Source organism: Salvia hispanica, unplaced genomic scaffold (genome assembly GCF_023119035.1).
Source record: "Salvia hispanica cultivar TCC Black 2014 unplaced genomic scaffold, UniMelb_Shisp_WGS_1.0 HiC_scaffold_746, whole genome shotgun sequence".
NCBI lineage: Eukaryota > Viridiplantae > Streptophyta > Magnoliopsida > Lamiales > Lamiaceae > Salvia > Salvia hispanica.
The window spans coordinates 17,371-34,444 of record NW_025952517.1 but is presented as its reverse complement, the minus strand read 5'-3'; the positions used below and the strand labels follow the sequence as shown (position 1 = coordinate 34,444).

Here is a 17,074-nt window from a genome sequence, read left to right as displayed (position 1 = left end):
ATAATGTACTCCCTTCGTCTCTTTGCAATACATGTATTCTTCTAAACATGAGATTTTAGAAAATTGTATTAAGTAGATTAAGGAGAGATAATAAAATAGGAAAAAATAATAAAGTAGAAAGATGAAAAGAGAATAAAGTAATAGAAATGAGTTATATTATATTTTATATAAAAAAAATGACTACTTAAAAGTGGGACAACCCAAAAAGAAATACGACTCACTACAAAGGAACGAAAGGAGTATTACAATGTGTAGTATATTGTTTAGAATAAGAATGGGAAGAAGTGAAAGAAGAAGAAGAGAGAGAAGAAGTCCAATAGAACATTTACACCGAAAAATGGATGACGATTGCTAATTCGCACATCGATGATGCACTTGTTGCCCGTGATGAATACTTCCTAGAACGACATGTCGGATTTGGCTGCTCTAGCCTCTTTATGTTGCGAAATGCATGATAGAACCACTTGCGATTTAAATGTTTAAATGTTTAACTGAGTCATTTAAATGTTTAAGAAAAATCTTATAAATGTATAAGCAAACACCAATATGGTAGAACCACTTGCGATTTCGAGACCGAGAGAGATGGCTTGTAAATCGCTTCCAAAACCGAGGAAGACTGATCCTCTTCTGAACCCTCGGATAATGTTACTCCTCAAGTCTCGAATGATGCCCCGGCTCCGCCTCCGATTGCCTCCATATTCCTTTTGTATTGATTTTAATCCACCCGTTGTCCGGTGGAATCCATCTCACGAGTTTGATCAACTTCGGGCATTAGGTTTCCATGCTGATGTGTTAAACCCTTCGAGATTATCGCAACCATTCCATTCTTTCTTTCCCATCCTTCCCGCCGAGATCAGCTGTTGGAAATATACCTTGATACGGTTGAACACCGTGTCTGCATTAAACTTCATCCCGCGGTGGATGTTCCCGTTACGTTCGACCAAATAAACCATAGAACTAGGCATGGGGAAATCATGCTCGATGAGTCTCGGCCTGAGGTGCTCGCGGTGCTAGAATCTAATACGCGTCTCAAAGTTCGTGATTCTAAGGTTCCATCTCGGCATCTTAATGAACCAATTTGCTACTCTTTCCTGCATCCCAGAGCTACTTCGCCTTGTAAGAAAAGATGCTCCCTTGTTTCCACATCCGGGATTTGCAGCACCTACACTTTGAGGCAAGGCTGGCTCTTCTCCATTGGAGCTTTATGTCAACCGAACTGCAGTGGCAACGCCTCCAACGAAGATGGAGATTGAAGGAAGGATGCACTCGCTCCAAATTAATTTGAAAACCGGCGTGTGGGGGTGGCGGCAGCTCCCATGCGAGGTTGTGGTGAAGTTGTCGTGCAGCACCACTCCATCTCAAGGAGTCTTTGCCCCGAGTTCAATCGGATTTTTCCAACCTCTTCGATCACCGCCTGTGGAACACCAAGCGGAAGCAAGTACCCGAAGAAGAAGAAGGAACATTCCAAGCTCCATTCATCCAAAATCTTTAACCAGCTTGAAAGGTAGCCTTGACTCGGGTTGCACATTTCACTCAACGGTTTGTCTCCCCACCAAATATCCTCCCGAAATGGATGTCTCCATTTCCTAGTGCCCAAAGAAAAGTGTTATGAATCTTGCTCCCACTCTAGCCATGCGTTTCCAAGTTGAGCTCGGTTACCGGAGTAGTTTGCTTTCGAGGAGCGACCTTGCGGCAATATTTATGGAGCATGAAGTTTTCCCATAATGAATCTTGTTCCCAAAATCTCACCCATAGTTTCATTCCGAAAGCCTCCACCATTTCCCCGAGCCTCCGGATACCCAAACCACCCTCATCATAGGGATGACAAATTTGTTCCCAACTTATCCAATGAGTCGCCCTCTTGTCTTGTGTTGATCCCCAAAAATACTTGGCTAAGAGACTCTCCTTTTGTTTCATAGCCTCTTTAGTTGGTTCCAAGACCTGGAACACATGCAAAGGAATAGCTCCTAACGTACTTTTAATCAAAGTTAACCGACCTCCAAAGGATAGAAACTTATGTGACCAAGAGTGGATACGGATGGAGATTTTCTCTCGCAAGAACATGAACATGTCGGTTTTCTTCCTTCCTTTGAAAATCGGGACCCCAAGATAAATAAAAGGGAACTCCCCGTTGAAATCCTCATGTCGCTTGGATATTAGGTGCCCACCCGCATGCTTGTCGTCCACGTAAACCGGCTTTTTCCATGTTAACTTTTTGACCCGACACGCCGCATAGTGCCGAAGACATTCAACAAATTCTCGATGGATTCCTGTCTCGCTGAGTGAAGACAATGACATCATCCGCGTACGCCGATGTGAGACCTCCAAACCATACCGCGATGTAAAACCTCATCTCTCTCATTCCCATAATTAACTTATTTAAGCTCGAGAAAGATATTCCGCCAAGAATAAAAAGAGAGGGAAAGAGGATCACCTTGTCTAAGTCCCCTTGTTGACTTGAAGAATCCACGCACCAGTTAATGAGAATCGAGAACCAGCATGAATTGTTGCAACGTTCAACAAGCCCAATCCAAGTTTCGGAGAAACCCATGCGGCGTAGTACTTTGATTAGAAATGCCCACCGAACCCGATCGTAGGCCTTGGCCATGTCTAGCTTGATTGCCACGTTCGGTGGGAGAGCAGTTTGGTAGATCCCGGATAATTTCTTGCGCAAGTAACACATTGTCACTCAATAATCTCCCTTTGATAAATCCGCCTCGGTTAGGGGCAATCAAAGTAGGAAAGCGCATAAGTCTAGTGGAGATGATCTTGGATATTATTTTATTTGTGACGTCTGCATAGATCGATCGGTCGATAATCCGACCACGTGCTAGGATTTTCTTTCTTTGGGAGGAGCACGATCATGGTGGCAGAAGCTTCTTGGCATATACCCTCCCGTAAAGAAATCCCCCAGCCGTAGCTAAATCCCCTCCTACAATCTCCCAAGAGGCACTATTTGTCGATATTCCGAATACGCTGCTTTGACCTCCTCCATGAGCAGTATGTTACATAAATTCCCCGTATCAAGGTTGTCCGGAGCGGATTGATTAGCTCCAAAAGCGGCTCCTCCAAGAAGTTGGCATTCGAAGAGAGGAGGTTTTGATAAAAACTTCACCCAGATTGTTGAAGCTCCTCCTCGTCGAGATTGAGATGCCATCTACCTCAATTTCATGAATTCTCGACTTAACTCTTTTTTGACGCACCCAACCTTGGTAGAATTTGGTGTTCCGTTCTCCTTCTACTACCCAACGAATGCTCGCCTTTGTCTCCAAATATCCTCCTCCATACGGAGGCATAAGAGGTATTCGAATTGCTCGTCTATTCGATATTCTCTGGTTGGGGAAGGCTCGCTCAAATTTGATCTGTGCTTCCGCTCCCTCTCGCATTTCGAAGGCGGACGAAAATATTTCCAAAGACTTCCTTTTTCCCACGCCTTGAGCCCTTTCTTGACGTTACCGAGCTTGATTTGCAGATTCCGCATGCCATTAGCTCCGGTTTCAATACTCCAAAGTTTCTTAACCTCCTTAAAAACGGGATGCCTAGTCCACATGTTTTGGAACCCAAGGGAGGTGCCTCCTAGTTTCGATTCCATGCACCGACTAACAATGGGCCATGGTCCGACACAACCCAGGTAGCAACCGTGACCCTTGTGAGGCTATATGTGATGCCCAACCTTCATTGATGAGAATCCGATCCGACGTTCAAACAACTCGCCTCTTGCCCGGTGAACAAAGGGCCATCGAAGCCTGGGTCGACTAGGTGGCAATCGTTAATAGCCCCCGCGAAGTCCAACATTTCACCGGTTTTACTCCGTGCTCCTTCAACCGCTCCTCCTCTCCGTTCTTCCATTAAAAGGAATGTTGAAACCCCCCCCCACATCCTCCCTCCACCGCCGATTTCGGGGGATTCCTGAGCCCCGCCCTCTCGAGCATTTTCCTTAAATCACCGATACAAAGGGGTTTTTTCAAAGGAATTTGATGAGACATGAACATGAAGCCCCTGTTCGAGTCGAGACAGTTTCCACCTCCCAACCCGGCCGAAAATCCAAATTTTGTTATCGGTTACGCCCTTTGAACCCAAACGACCACCCGCAAAACCCGACGAGGGGCAAGAGGTTCAATGATAGCAAAAAAAGACAGCTTTATATTTACAATTGATAGATGATTTAGGACATTTTGGGTAGGGCATTCGCCATTCCCCCCATTCCAGACGCATTTTGACACATAAACAACTCAATCGGTGGGGGAACCCCCGTTCCGGGGAAAAATTTTCCTCCTTTCCTTCACAAGGCGGGTTACCCGCCCTTTGTAAAAATTCACCCACCCCCCGAGAATTTTCCCTCCCCCCTCTCATCGTCCCTTCTTTTCCCGCCACATGTCCTCCGCCCAAAGGCCCGGTAGTGGGTTCAAAGTGTTGGGGGAAAGTCAGGGTTTCCCTATGCACCCCTGCCAAGGCTTATTCCCGGTGCGGGGTCAACGATCACAATTCCATTTTTTCCCCGTTTTCCGGGAGGCTAGGTCTCCCATCATCGCTTTGTCCCAGAGGGATCTAGGGAGCTCGCCATTTTTTTCGCCATTTCTTTTCCCTTCCTACCCCCGGGGGCCCCCCGTTTGATAAAACCCCTCTTTGTTCAAAAATCGAATTGAGGGGGATTTTGGCAGCCGAGGCGTGTTCACTCTTGGGTCCCGCTCCATTGGTTATGACCCCGTTTTTCCCTTGTGTCCCCCGTTTTCCCTTTTAATGCTTCCCCTTTTTTCCTCTTGGTATTAAGAGGTGAACCTCCTTTGATTGGTCGTCTCCCGATTCTCCCTTGCCCCCGGGGGTTGTTGTTTTTTTTTTCAAAGGAGGGGCCCTCCTTTTTTCCCAAACCCCTGGGGTTTTTCTTGTATGTCCAACATGCCGGCATTCTTACAATAAAGAGGGGGTTCTATCCCACTTAACTTTCAAGCACTTCCTTTCCAATATTCAGTACCACTTTTTTTGAGGTTTTGAGAGCCCAAATTTTAAAATTCGAGCAAATGACAATCTCATTTTGTTTGATGTAGCATGATCGAGCAATCGTTACCCAAAAAAAGATCCAAGGGGGAAAATGCCGACACTTCAAAAAAAATGTATCGAAACCGACATTGACCATACCGCCAACGGAGTTTCAAGAAGGGAATTTAAAATTGGGGCCCCTTTGAACACCCGATCGGGGGATGATCATGAACCCTACAAATTTGGGCCCCTTCATCATTTTTCATTCCTCAATTCTTTAAACTATTATGATATGTTTCGTTTGATGGTTCCATGGAAGCTTTTAAAACTCAATGTTCCCAACATCTTTTGACTTGAGAATTTGGGAAGAGTGGGAGAATCCCAATACGTGGTTTTCTGAGGGGGGCCGTATCCCCCCCGGAAGAAAGTAAAGGCCCCCCTTTCCTCCAATCTCCCAATTTTGGGTTTTTTTACCCCTAAGAATGATGGTTCCTTGTTGAGTGAGCCCCCCCCCCCCCCTTCTTCCCCCCTCGTTTGATGTGGGGTTTTCCCCTCCTTGTCTGGGGGCTCCAGATTCCTTTTTGGGGGAAGCACCCTTTGGGGAAAGGGTCGCCTTTTGACTATCCCGCGATCACTCTTCAAAATTTGAACCCCTATACTAGTTCTATGACCCAGGGTTTATCCCCCCAAGAAGACCTTCATTTTTTTCTTTATTTTTGAGAAAGTCATGGTCAAAAACAGAGGGTTTTGGGGGTTTTAGTTCGACTTCCCCGTCTTTTGAGGGTTATTTTTTACTACAACCGGGGGAGGAAATTTGATAGGTTTGAGGATCTAAGTCCCCCAAAATCGTTGCTGAATAGGATATGCCCCCACCAAAAATTCTAAAACGACTTTTTCAAACCATCACTTTTAGCGCTCCAAAGTTTTTCAAAATGGAAATTAGACATTAGTAGTGCAAGCCCAAAAACCCAAAGGGCCGTGACCCCCCGGGTTCATTTTTTTAGGCATCCGGAAAAGGAGAAAATCCCAAAAAGAGTTTTTGTTGGCCAGGAGTCCTTTGGCATGGCGCCACCTCCTTCCACTGGCCCTTCTAGCCCGGGGCGAGCCTTCATTTTCCGTAGTTGTGGAGGATTGTTGGTAGTTTTCAATTTTGCAGCCGCCATGATGGTTGTTTCCCAAAAATTTTTGCCCGGAAGGGTTCCGCCCCAGCCCCAACTTTTCCCCTCTTCCATCGATTGCGTTTATTTTCTATTTCTTGTCCCCCGGGGTAGCATTTCTCCAAGGAGAGGTTAATCTTTTTCTGGGACCTTTCACTTTTCCGTTTCCCTTTTTGCTCGTTTCCTTGGGGGCTTTCCCCCGCCGCCGGGATCGGCGGTGAGACGTTTTTTCCCAAACGGCTCTTCCATATTGGGTGACACCAAGTTTTTTAGCTTTCTTGTGGTTTTAAAAGGGAGCGCGGGTTTTCCCACCGACGGGGAAAGCCGCCGGGGACCGGGGGAGGCTCGAGATTTAGAGAACTAGAGAAAAGCTAGAGCAATATGGTGAACCACTTTTTTTAGCCAGAGCATCCCGCAAGGGCAGCCCCATAGGGCCCCCCATTTTCTTGCCCCGCGCAAACTAAAAAAACCCCAAGGACGCCCTTTCCCCTCCCCCCTTCCGGGGCCCCCTTGGGGGTGTCCTTCCTTGGGGGGGCTCAAAAGGGGCCGATCTTGCCCCATGTTGACGCCGTTGTTAACCGTGGATCCCCCACCCTCCAACCACCCCCCCCCCCGGGCGATCATCCTCCGTCCACCCCCCGGCCGGGCCCGGGGTGCGATGCCCTCGCCGGCCGCCCCCCCTTTCCCCCTTTCCCCCCTCCTTTTTCTTGGGCCGGCCCGGGGTGACGGGGTATCATCGCCCGAGATCGATCCCCATATCTGAATGGAAGGTCATCCCCCAAAGAACCCCCCCGGGGGTCGCGTGTGACACGAACCCGAAAAAATAAAGCGGGGGCCAATATCCCGCGTCCCCCCCCGGTGACCCCGCCCCCCCGCATCCGGGATGCTCCGTGCGGCACCCCCTGCCATCCTCCCCATATCTGTGGCAGGGGATACCCCCACCCCGGGGGGCGCGCCCCCGGGATCCCCCCGGATACCCCCCGGGGCCCCCCCCTCGCCCCCCGGGGCACCGCCATCATCCCCTCATCGATTCCAAAGGATGTTAAACCCCGGGCCCCTCGCCCCATCCCATCCCCCATCGGAGTCGAGATCCGCTTGCCCGGGGGATGATCCATCGCCGATGATGTTTGTAGGGGAAAAAGAGAGAAAAACCCTTAAAAAAAGTGATGAAATGAAAATGAAACGAAAACGCGTTTATATGATTTAAAAAAATTGAAAATCGTCGCGCGACGGGGGCCGTCGGGGCCCCCAGGCGGTAGCGTCGGTGGGGCCCGCCGCGGGGGGCGGCCCGCCCCCGCCGTCCGCCGAAAGCCCCCGCCGGGTTTCAATGGTTCGCTAGCCGATCCACGGAATTGGCTAGCCGGGCCTAGCCAATTCGGATGCTCTTGGTAAAAGTGGATTGAGATATTATGTTTAAAAATTTAATTGTGCAAACTGCTCAAAATGTTTTTTTTAATATCCCGTCCTTACGATGATCAATGTAATATTCTGGTTAAAATAATAATCACCGACATCTCATGCTTCCATAATCAACCAGAATCATTTGTAATCTCTAAGTTAGAATTCAAAGGATTGAAACTGTTCACGATAAGAAAGTCTCCTTCGTATCTATAGTGGGGAAAAAAATAAGTACTACTATTTAATTATGCAAGGAGGTCAGATAATAAATTTTTTTTTTTGCAGAAATGAAGTGACTTCTTTTTAAATTTTCCCATAGTTTCCTTCTAGAGTTTTATACTACAATGCAAGATCTAGTAAGAAGCTATGCTGGTTTTGAATCCCACAAATCCATCTGAGAAGCTTCATCCCAAATTTGCTGGAGATAGTTTATCTTGAAGCTTTGCTATTCTTGCCTTGAATGACTTTGCCGACGAATGGAGGGGGTCGCTTTGTCAAATCGATCCATAGCCATATAAACATCCCCTTTTTAAAAAATATGCCTGAGGATAACGAGGTGCGAAGTCCCAAAAACCTCTTTTTAAAGTCCTCAAACGCTCCATCTGTCTCCCATCCCAACCTTTCCTTGTACATAGTATGCAAACCCCCAAATGGTCTGAGCTCTATAACCCGCGACAGTAATTCAAAAGTCTGGGTAAAATCAGCCTGAGCCATCCATCTTCAGCTCTCTTCCCCCAGCGCCAGCGCCTCCAAACACTTGTTCTCAGCATCGCCATTGTCAGCACCCACACAATTGCCATGACATTTGCGGCCTTGCTGGGGTCCCACACCCCCCCGAACACACCCCCTGGAAGGATCACGATATTGGGGCCCGGGGCCCCACCCCGGGGGCCAGAGCATCCCAAAAAGCCCCGCTTTCTGCAAATCCCGTTTGTGCACACTCTAATTTCTTGGTGTGAATGGGTTGGGTTGTTTTCTGAATTTGTTAGTGGAATAGAGGAGCAAAAATGGGAGGCGGAAGCAGTGGTTCAGATAATAGAACTTGAGTGACAACTCGGTCACCTTTTACGTGCAATGCGTATTACATGACCTTTATTGTTCGAATTAAAAGAGAAAATAAAAAGCAAAATAGTTAAAATTATTTATCCTCGTAATATTGGAGAAAAGGTTACATATACAAATAAGTAGCTCAAGTGTTCACTTCTTTTAGAATGTAACATAACAAGAACAACCTAACATAACAAGAACTCAGTGGAGTCTGCAATGGCTCTCAACTGTCAATGCGAGCTGGTGCATGGAGTTTATATAACCACTTCTTTACGCACTGAATTCCTAACATATATTCCAATACCTTCGAGGAGTAAAAGAGCTACCCCCTCCATCTCATAAATATTACTATCACATTTTGACCGTATAAAATTTTTAAAGAAATTTTAGTATAATGGAAAATGAGTTGAAAAAGTTAGTGAAATATGGACCCTCTTTTTAATTATTAATTTTATACAATGAATTAGTGAAATGTGAGGTTCACTACCAAAATGATATAAGTGGTATGTGACAAAATTTTTGTGCGATGAGGAATGGAAATATGTATAAAAAAATTTCCCGGGACGGATAAAAGTATAATCAAACTACCTAACATATACAGGTTGTTCTTTTGAGTGTAACAAGTTCATGCTCAACAAAACTCAAACTTGATCCCTTCATGATCCAAAACCTTGACAAAGAGCTACTCCGTCCGTCCATTAATTATGAAATGTTTGTTTTTTAATCGAGATTTTATGTAGTTTTATTTTGTGAGTTAATGAAAGAGAATAAATAAAGAGATGAAAAAAATAGAGATTATGATATTTCAATTTTAGGAAATGTTTTATTTTTAATGGACAATCCAAAAAGAAAAACTTTTTTTTAGTGGGACGGAAAAGTATAATATTGTCTCTCACATACCACTTGTAGGTAAAAATTTTTTTAAAGAAAAAGTATTAAGGTATAAGATATTACTACCATTTACATAATTATTAATTACATAATAAAATTTTTTATAGTACTATTTATTTATAAGCTTTTTCTCTACAGAGTAACCTTCAACGGATGTGATGTTTTGCTCCTCTTAGATTATCTTGAAGAAAAAGCTTCAAGCAGTACCCTTAGTTGGCCATAGAGATTTGCTTCCAGTTATAGGATACACGACTCAAGTAAGCTCTGATGAGGGCTGCCAACACTCTTCGACAAGCCATAGCCGATGCCACGAAGAGCATCGATAATGAAGCATAGTAGAATCTTAAGAGCAATAGAGGATCTTTCCTAGCAGAATTATAAGACTTGGTGAAGATCACTCTGAGACGACGATCTGTAAAAGAGATTCATATTCGTCGTTTGTAGAGGATGCATGTGGTTTCTGTCGGCCAGCGTGAATGGAGAGCTACCTTTGGGGATATTGAGACCTTTCTCCATTGCTCCAGATATCCATTTGTATATAACATCTGCAACGACCTGACAAAGCTCTTGGCGGAACGAAATGGCCTCCTTCGAAGCTTGGCGCTCGAATCAGTGAGCTCCATCCTGTTGGACAACAGATGGTTTGGTCTCAAACTAAGGAAGATAAAACTCACATTTCACTTTCTACTGCAAAGTATTCATGATTTTAATAAATGACTCGCACTTAAAGAAAATGGCACATCATTATCCGATAAGTTGATTCAGTTTTCAAAAGTAGGAAGGGCCCACTATTCCGGTACTTGGGAAGCCGTGTTGGCAATTGAAAATCTGCAAAATGACAATTGACTTTAATTTTGTGTACAATTTCCATGTAGATTTCCAATTGCCAATGGGACTTTTAGTATCACAAAGTGGACCTGTCCTAGACTTGAAAACAAAGTCAATATATTGATTATGTCATTATGTGTACTAACATGTCATTCTCGAATGTATGGGACACTTGCACGCATACTTTTGAATAGAAAGTGAAATGTTGATATGCAACAGCATATAAATAGGTTGAAGTAAAGGCGCTTACTGCAGTCATCAAGAGTCTTCTTAAAACGAGGCCGTTTTTGGATGGTAGAATTTTCAGTGCCAGGTTTGTGAGATTCATTTCTGGAGCAATTCCATTTGCAGATTGCAGAGAGAAGTATGCGTGTTTTGTTTCACCAATGATTTCAGTTCTTTCCTGGAAACAAAATGGAAATGGTAGTCATAGATCAAATGCGACGGATATAGCATCTGTCCACCCCAAAAAACAACAGAAAATTAAAAAAATAAAAGAAAATAAACTAAGGAAACACAAATGCTTCTGAAGGAGAAACAGCCTACATTTGTTCTGACAACTTGCCAATATTAGCGTGCAGAAACGTTTCGATAATTCAAACTACGAGAGGAAAATTCAGTATTAATTTACCTGGTTGCTCCAACTCTCAAGAAAACAGCAAGCTTTTGCCATTGAAATTCTCTTCTTCTGTTGAACACAACCTGAAAAGTTTAAACAGAGTAATTAGAAAAAGATTTCAGAGGTTATGGTAATACATTCCGAATATAGACTTTCAGTAGCCAAATTCTTGGTGTCTGTTAGATGGCAAAAGTTTGAATTATGTATTTTCCTAATCATTCGTGCAACCAATACAAACATCTTAGCCAGAAAATAATAACTTAACAAAACAGGAAAATGTTAACTAGGTCAAACGTCTTAGATGAATTGCAAGTGCTTGTATACGATAGAACACCGTAAAATTAAATTTTATCATCCATATGGTACCGAGTACAAGATTCTCCTTGTAGCAGCAGAATTGTCAACAAGAAGCTTCTGAAAAACATATGGATATGCAGCTTCAAATGTCTTAAACGTAGGATCAGCAGCAACCGCCAATCCTGCAGAACAAACAAGGGAATCAAGTAATAGTTTAAAACATTATCACTGTGCACACACCAAGTTATGTAGTTTGAAGATGAAAAGTAGTACTCCCTCCGTCCCAAGGAAGATGACCCCTTCCTTGGGTGGCACATGATTTTATGCAACTTTATTTTGTATGTTAAGTAGAGAGAATCAAGTAAGAGAGTGGGAATAGAGTAGAGATAAAGCTTTTTCTATATTCAGCAATGGTCATCTTGGTTGGGACAAACTAAAAAGGAAAGTGAGACATCTTTAGGGGGACGGAGGGAGTAGTAGGCACTTAGGTATATATTAAGTTGATGTCCATGTATAGCAACTCATATAAAACATGGACTAGTGGGAAATTTTTATGCACATTTCGTGATGTCCCTTCCTAACCAATAACGTTTGAGGCTCTCCACAGGTATATGTTTAACGACATCTTCGACATTCATAGGTTGCAGACTATCAAGCATTATAACAGAGGCATACAAACAATGAATTTGCATCCCTCTTCTAGGGTAGGCAGAAATATTACCTTCCAAAGACGCCAGAGACCGCAAAACAAGAACATAGTACGGAGGCATGCGGCAGTGATACTTTAGAGCGACAGACCATATTTTACCCAGTACCTTCAGATTAAGAAATTTAAATCATTAAAGGAGCACATACAAATCGAAAGGCACACTCAGAATTTTCAGATGTCTCATTAAAAAGTTAATTTGAGATTATACTCTATTGATTTACTAATTGATTCTCACCCGACTAAACTTGACATCTGGTATTCCATTGGTAAATACCAACTTCCCCATGGAATCTTCCAGGTCCTGAATTATTCAGAAAGTCAGATTATCTGATGCAATTGTTTGAGGCAAACACCACTCACGAGATGGTAATAAGAACCATATGCAAGTGTAGTTTAAAATTATCAATGATATGGATGCTACCATGGTAAAACGCCTTATGTTAGTCCCAGGTCTAATCACATCCATTTCCGTCAAATCATACACAAGAGATGCCCAATCACCATTTACAATGTGAACTATGGCACCAAGCATGGCGTACTGGTGCTTCTTCTCCATCCGACAGAGCAAGCCAAAATCAAGGAACCTATTCCAGTAAATCGGTAAAGAGAAGCATTCAAGTATTAGACATCATAATATAACTAATCCATGATCAAACTTGTTTTTAGGATTGAAATTTTATTTAACGTATATGTGCCTATTAATAATTTATTTATGAACAGGTTAGTACCCAAGTTTCCCAGATGATGTGTAACGCAAATTTCCTGGATGTGGATCAGCATGCATTAGGCCAGTCTCAAGAAGTTGTATAAGTGATGCCTCCACACCTTTGTTAACCTAAAGTAGGATAGCAGTACCTAATAGCTTTTAAATGATACAAGAATGCAGGTGAATCACGAAAAATAATGGGACCAGTAGATATGATGTTACTCCTTCCCTGTGATACGTTAAAATGCAAAGTCTAGAAATTATACTGTAAGTTCTAATATATGACACCGTCTCTAATCTCTAGTATGTGAGCTATGTATAAATTTGAACATATCTTTTGTAGTGCCTGCCACTTCTCCATCATGTGTATCTAAAATTAAGAAAAAAATCTAATACTCCCTTCGCCTACAAAAAATAGTCCCATTTGTGCGGCACGGGTTTTAATGAGAAATTGGTAAAGTAAGAGGAGGGGGGAGTAGGTAAAGTAAAGAGATATGGAGAAAAAGTAGGTAAAGTATGGGAGAGGGGAGAAAGTGGATAAAATATGAAAGTGAAACTTTCTATTTTTAGAAACGGGACTATTTTCTTTGGACATCCCAAAATGGCAAAATGAGTCTATTTTTCGTGGACGGAGGGAGTATTCATTTGTTTCTGCAATAGAAGCAAGATTAGTCATTCAGCGTTATTATAGGGGAAACAGGAAGATCTAACTACTTTTCTTGAAATCAATAGATGCACTTTATGTATAATCTTGAATTTCAGCAGTTACAGTCTCAAGTTATTCCCATACCAAATCAAGAAGCTTTAGGTTAGACTCCTCAGACGAAACAGATAGCAACTCTGTTGGACTATCACCAGCCATCCATTCCATAGTTAGAACTCGTTTCCTGGTCAAATGCTTAAATACTTTTGGCAAACAAATAAATGTGAACCGAGAATGAGCTTCCTGCAGAAAATTGAAAGAATAGTATTCAAAAACTATTTTTAAAAGTGAAATAGGATTAGTTATACTGTTCTGATAGTGTCAGCATACTAGACAGGGGAATGCCTCTTCACATGAACAACTTATATGCTATGCATCTCTGCTGCAGTTACATGTATGACCAAGATCATCAAGATAGTATTTCTCTTGCTAAATATGAATAAAAAAAACTTTCTCCACCTATTTGAAGGAAAATACATGCATGAGATGATGAGAAACAACCAAATAAAGTTCATAACAGAAAATTACCATGAATTCTGATGCATTAGCTGCCTCAAGATTGTAATCTAACTCCCTATCAGACCTTTTCCCAGTTCATCCGCATATATAGAAAGATCATTTTTCCTTTTAGCTATCTTCTGCAGAAGTCCTAGCTAAAAAGAATTGCTCAGTGTTAATTCAGCATCTTATATTATTCTGAAAGAAAGATGACATGCAAGTGTATGAGACAAACCCCTTTATGAAGAATATAAATATCCCGAACAACTATGTGATGTAGTTAGGACGCTGAACTTTCACCGCCACATCAAATCCCTCATGGGTTTTGGCCTTGTAAACCTTTAAATGTCAACAAAAACATTAGAAACTATACGGTGGCAAACTAAGAAACATAGTAGAGAAATCTGTCCATAATTGATCTTACTTACCCCTCCGTCCAAGAAAAAAGGCCTATGGATGAATGGCATAGGTTTTAATGAGAAATCGGTTAAGTCAGATAGAGAAAGAAAAAGTGGGTAAAGTATGACAGAGAAACTTCCCATTTTTGGAATGGGACTACTTTTCGTGGACACCGCAAAATGGAAAAATGAGACTATTTTTCGTGGACGGTCAATTTTTAAATTTCCCAATAGTTCCATAGCCCATAACATGACACAAAAGCCTTCCATACCTGCCCAAATGAAGCTGCAGCTACCGGATCCTCAGAGACATAGCTAAAATACTCGTCCACAGGAAAACCTAATTCGTCTTCTATAATCTTTATTGCTTCAGCCCGTGGGAACGGAGGGATTTGATCATGCAGCTCTGACAATGCCTGCAATCATAACTTCGCCAAGAAAATAAAATATGAAATATGAATTATTTTCGGCATAGAGAACAGCACATGGGAATTATCAATTATGTCAACAGTCTACAGAGTATTATCAGTTGTCACAAAGAACTAACAAAATGAGTTTCTTTCTTTGTTCTTTTGGTAGAATGAGAAGCTAAATAGAGTGTTAGTCGAATCAACTGATAAAGATGCCGAACATTGATTAGGTAAATATGGGACTGCCAAATGGATCTGAGGATATTGACAATTGAGTTCAATTGCGGGCTGGAGTCAAGATAACAAAAACTTATTCACTGCTATGGCACAAAATTTGGGTGAAACACATAAAGCGTAAGTTAGCTCAATTTAAAGAAAGGTCCTAGTACACAGCAATTCAAAAGAAATAGATGGTTCAGTTTTACACCTTTGAGACTTCATCACCAATTATATCTGGCCTTGTAGAAAGGGACTGACCAACTGCACACATATAAAGACTTGCATTAGAAAATTGGGTAACAAATGCAATTGTAGTAGTATCTCGTTTGGATATTCACAGTCCGTTGAGCATGTTCATGCTGCTGCAAACTCAATAATTATTTCCTACTCCAGCTTCCTTCCATGATGTAGAAATAGCATTACCTTTGATAAAGTTGGACCCAATTTTAGCATCGTGTCTTTTAAAATTATCCCAAAATTGTAATCAGATACACTTTTGACGAGCATCCTCCTCCGCATCACAGCTGATGCTAGAGATTCTGATTTGATTGTAGCAGAAATAAAGGCAACAAGGACCTTTCAAAAGATAAAGGTGAGTCAGGACGCAGTTTATGAATAAAACTTCCAGCTACTATTTTAATGACTCAAAAGAGTCCTCACCAAGAACTTCCAACTATACAAACGAAAACAGCAATCGCAAAAAGCACTAGAGTGATTAAAAAGGAGTAAGCAGAAGAACAGATCAATGACTTTGTTAAGCATGTTAGCATGCAGAATCTCAAAAGGATCAATTCGCAGGTTTCAGTTCAAGGATCTTGTTTCCAGACTTCAGATAACTTGAAGAAGTCATTTCCAAGTATAAGGAGAGCACAAAATAATACAATCTTTAACTTGGAAAAAAAAATTCCGGCTAAACTTTTTATCACCTCAAGAAGCCGGAGGATCACCACATGAGGCCTCAAGGTGAAATACTCTGTAACTGCCCTCTCGTCATATGTTTCAGGAAGAGGCTTTGTCCACATCTTGGATAGAGAGTACCAATACCAACAATACACCTCTAAGGCCTTGATATCAGCCATAAACAAATCAGCACCAGTGAGCTCGGGAGGAACACCAAAAAGATCAGAATCAAGCATGTTCAGTTTTATCAATATAATCATTCACCAGTTGTTAAGAAGCTCACGGCCCTGAAAGTCGTACTTTCGGACAAAAGCTTGACACGAGTTCTCATACACATGCAACAAGCCAACAAGAATATGCAACCAACTCAAGCAAGGTAAACATGATCCAAGTGTAAATTTTCGATCAAATTCTTTCATATTTCAGCATGATTCTTGATGTTAAATGTTCTTAGTTCACTTGAATCAAAATTGGTGCGATCATATCGTCCAATTTCTACGAGAATTTGGTGAATTTTTTTGTCCAAATCCAACTATTTTTAAAATAATTAGGATGTTTTTTGCTTCATTCTTGCTTTAATTTTTTAGGGACTGGTGGTAGTCGAGGTTCTCATTGGACAACCGCGACATCACGTGGTGGTTGGCGGCATTGCAACGACAACGAGACCACAATAAGTTAAGTCACTTTTTGGTCCAAAACACATGAGTAAATTGATCTTTTTAGCCTCAACGTTAACTTTTAACGGCTCCATCTAAAAGACACCTAAATTTGTTAAAAATCATATTGTACAAGAATCGAATGACAAAAACATAGTATTGTTTAGAATGCAAATCATAAAAAAAGGTCATGTGTAGATGGGCCAAAATGGACTTTACTCTAATCCCTAAACTGCAAAAACAAGGGAGCAATGTACATTGAATACTCACAATATACAATTGCTTGTCCTCATCACATACACACACACACACTTACATCTATACTAAGCAAAAGATCACAGCGTTCATTTGTGTGATAGTGATTAAGAGGATGTTTGGTTGAGCTTATAAGTTCAAGATAAGAGTGAAAATTTCTATACAGGTTACAAGCTCCCAAATACCGACTTATTTTCATATCTTATAAATCAACAATTAATTACAAAATAACTGTATTATAATTAGTTATTTTCAATACATCAGTCAAATCTTCAATTCCCACACTCTCGAACTCAAAATTCTCACTATCTAACTATCATTTCTCTTTGTATCCTATACTAAGTTGAATCATCCAAATACTTTTAGTTTATAAATTCTTAAGACCTTATTGAAAATCATGCGATTG

General features: G+C 41.9%; 1 long non-coding RNA gene and 1 pseudogene across 1 annotated transcript; both read right to left on the bottom strand.

The window, feature by feature from the left end:
- Positions 1 to 9,516: 9,516 nt before the first annotated feature.
- Positions 9,517 to 10,059, bottom strand: LOC125199934. Its single transcript, XR_007172644.1, has 2 exons — positions 9,959 to 10,059; positions 9,517 to 9,882 (listed from the first exon to the last, which is right to left on the bottom strand). It is a non-coding gene; the product is annotated as an uncharacterized LOC125199934 (long non-coding RNA).
- A 141-nt stretch (positions 10,060 to 10,200) lies between these two features.
- LOC125199935 lies at positions 10,201 to 15,993 on the bottom strand (annotated as a pseudogene).
- Positions 15,994 to 17,074: the final 1,081 nt, after the last annotated feature.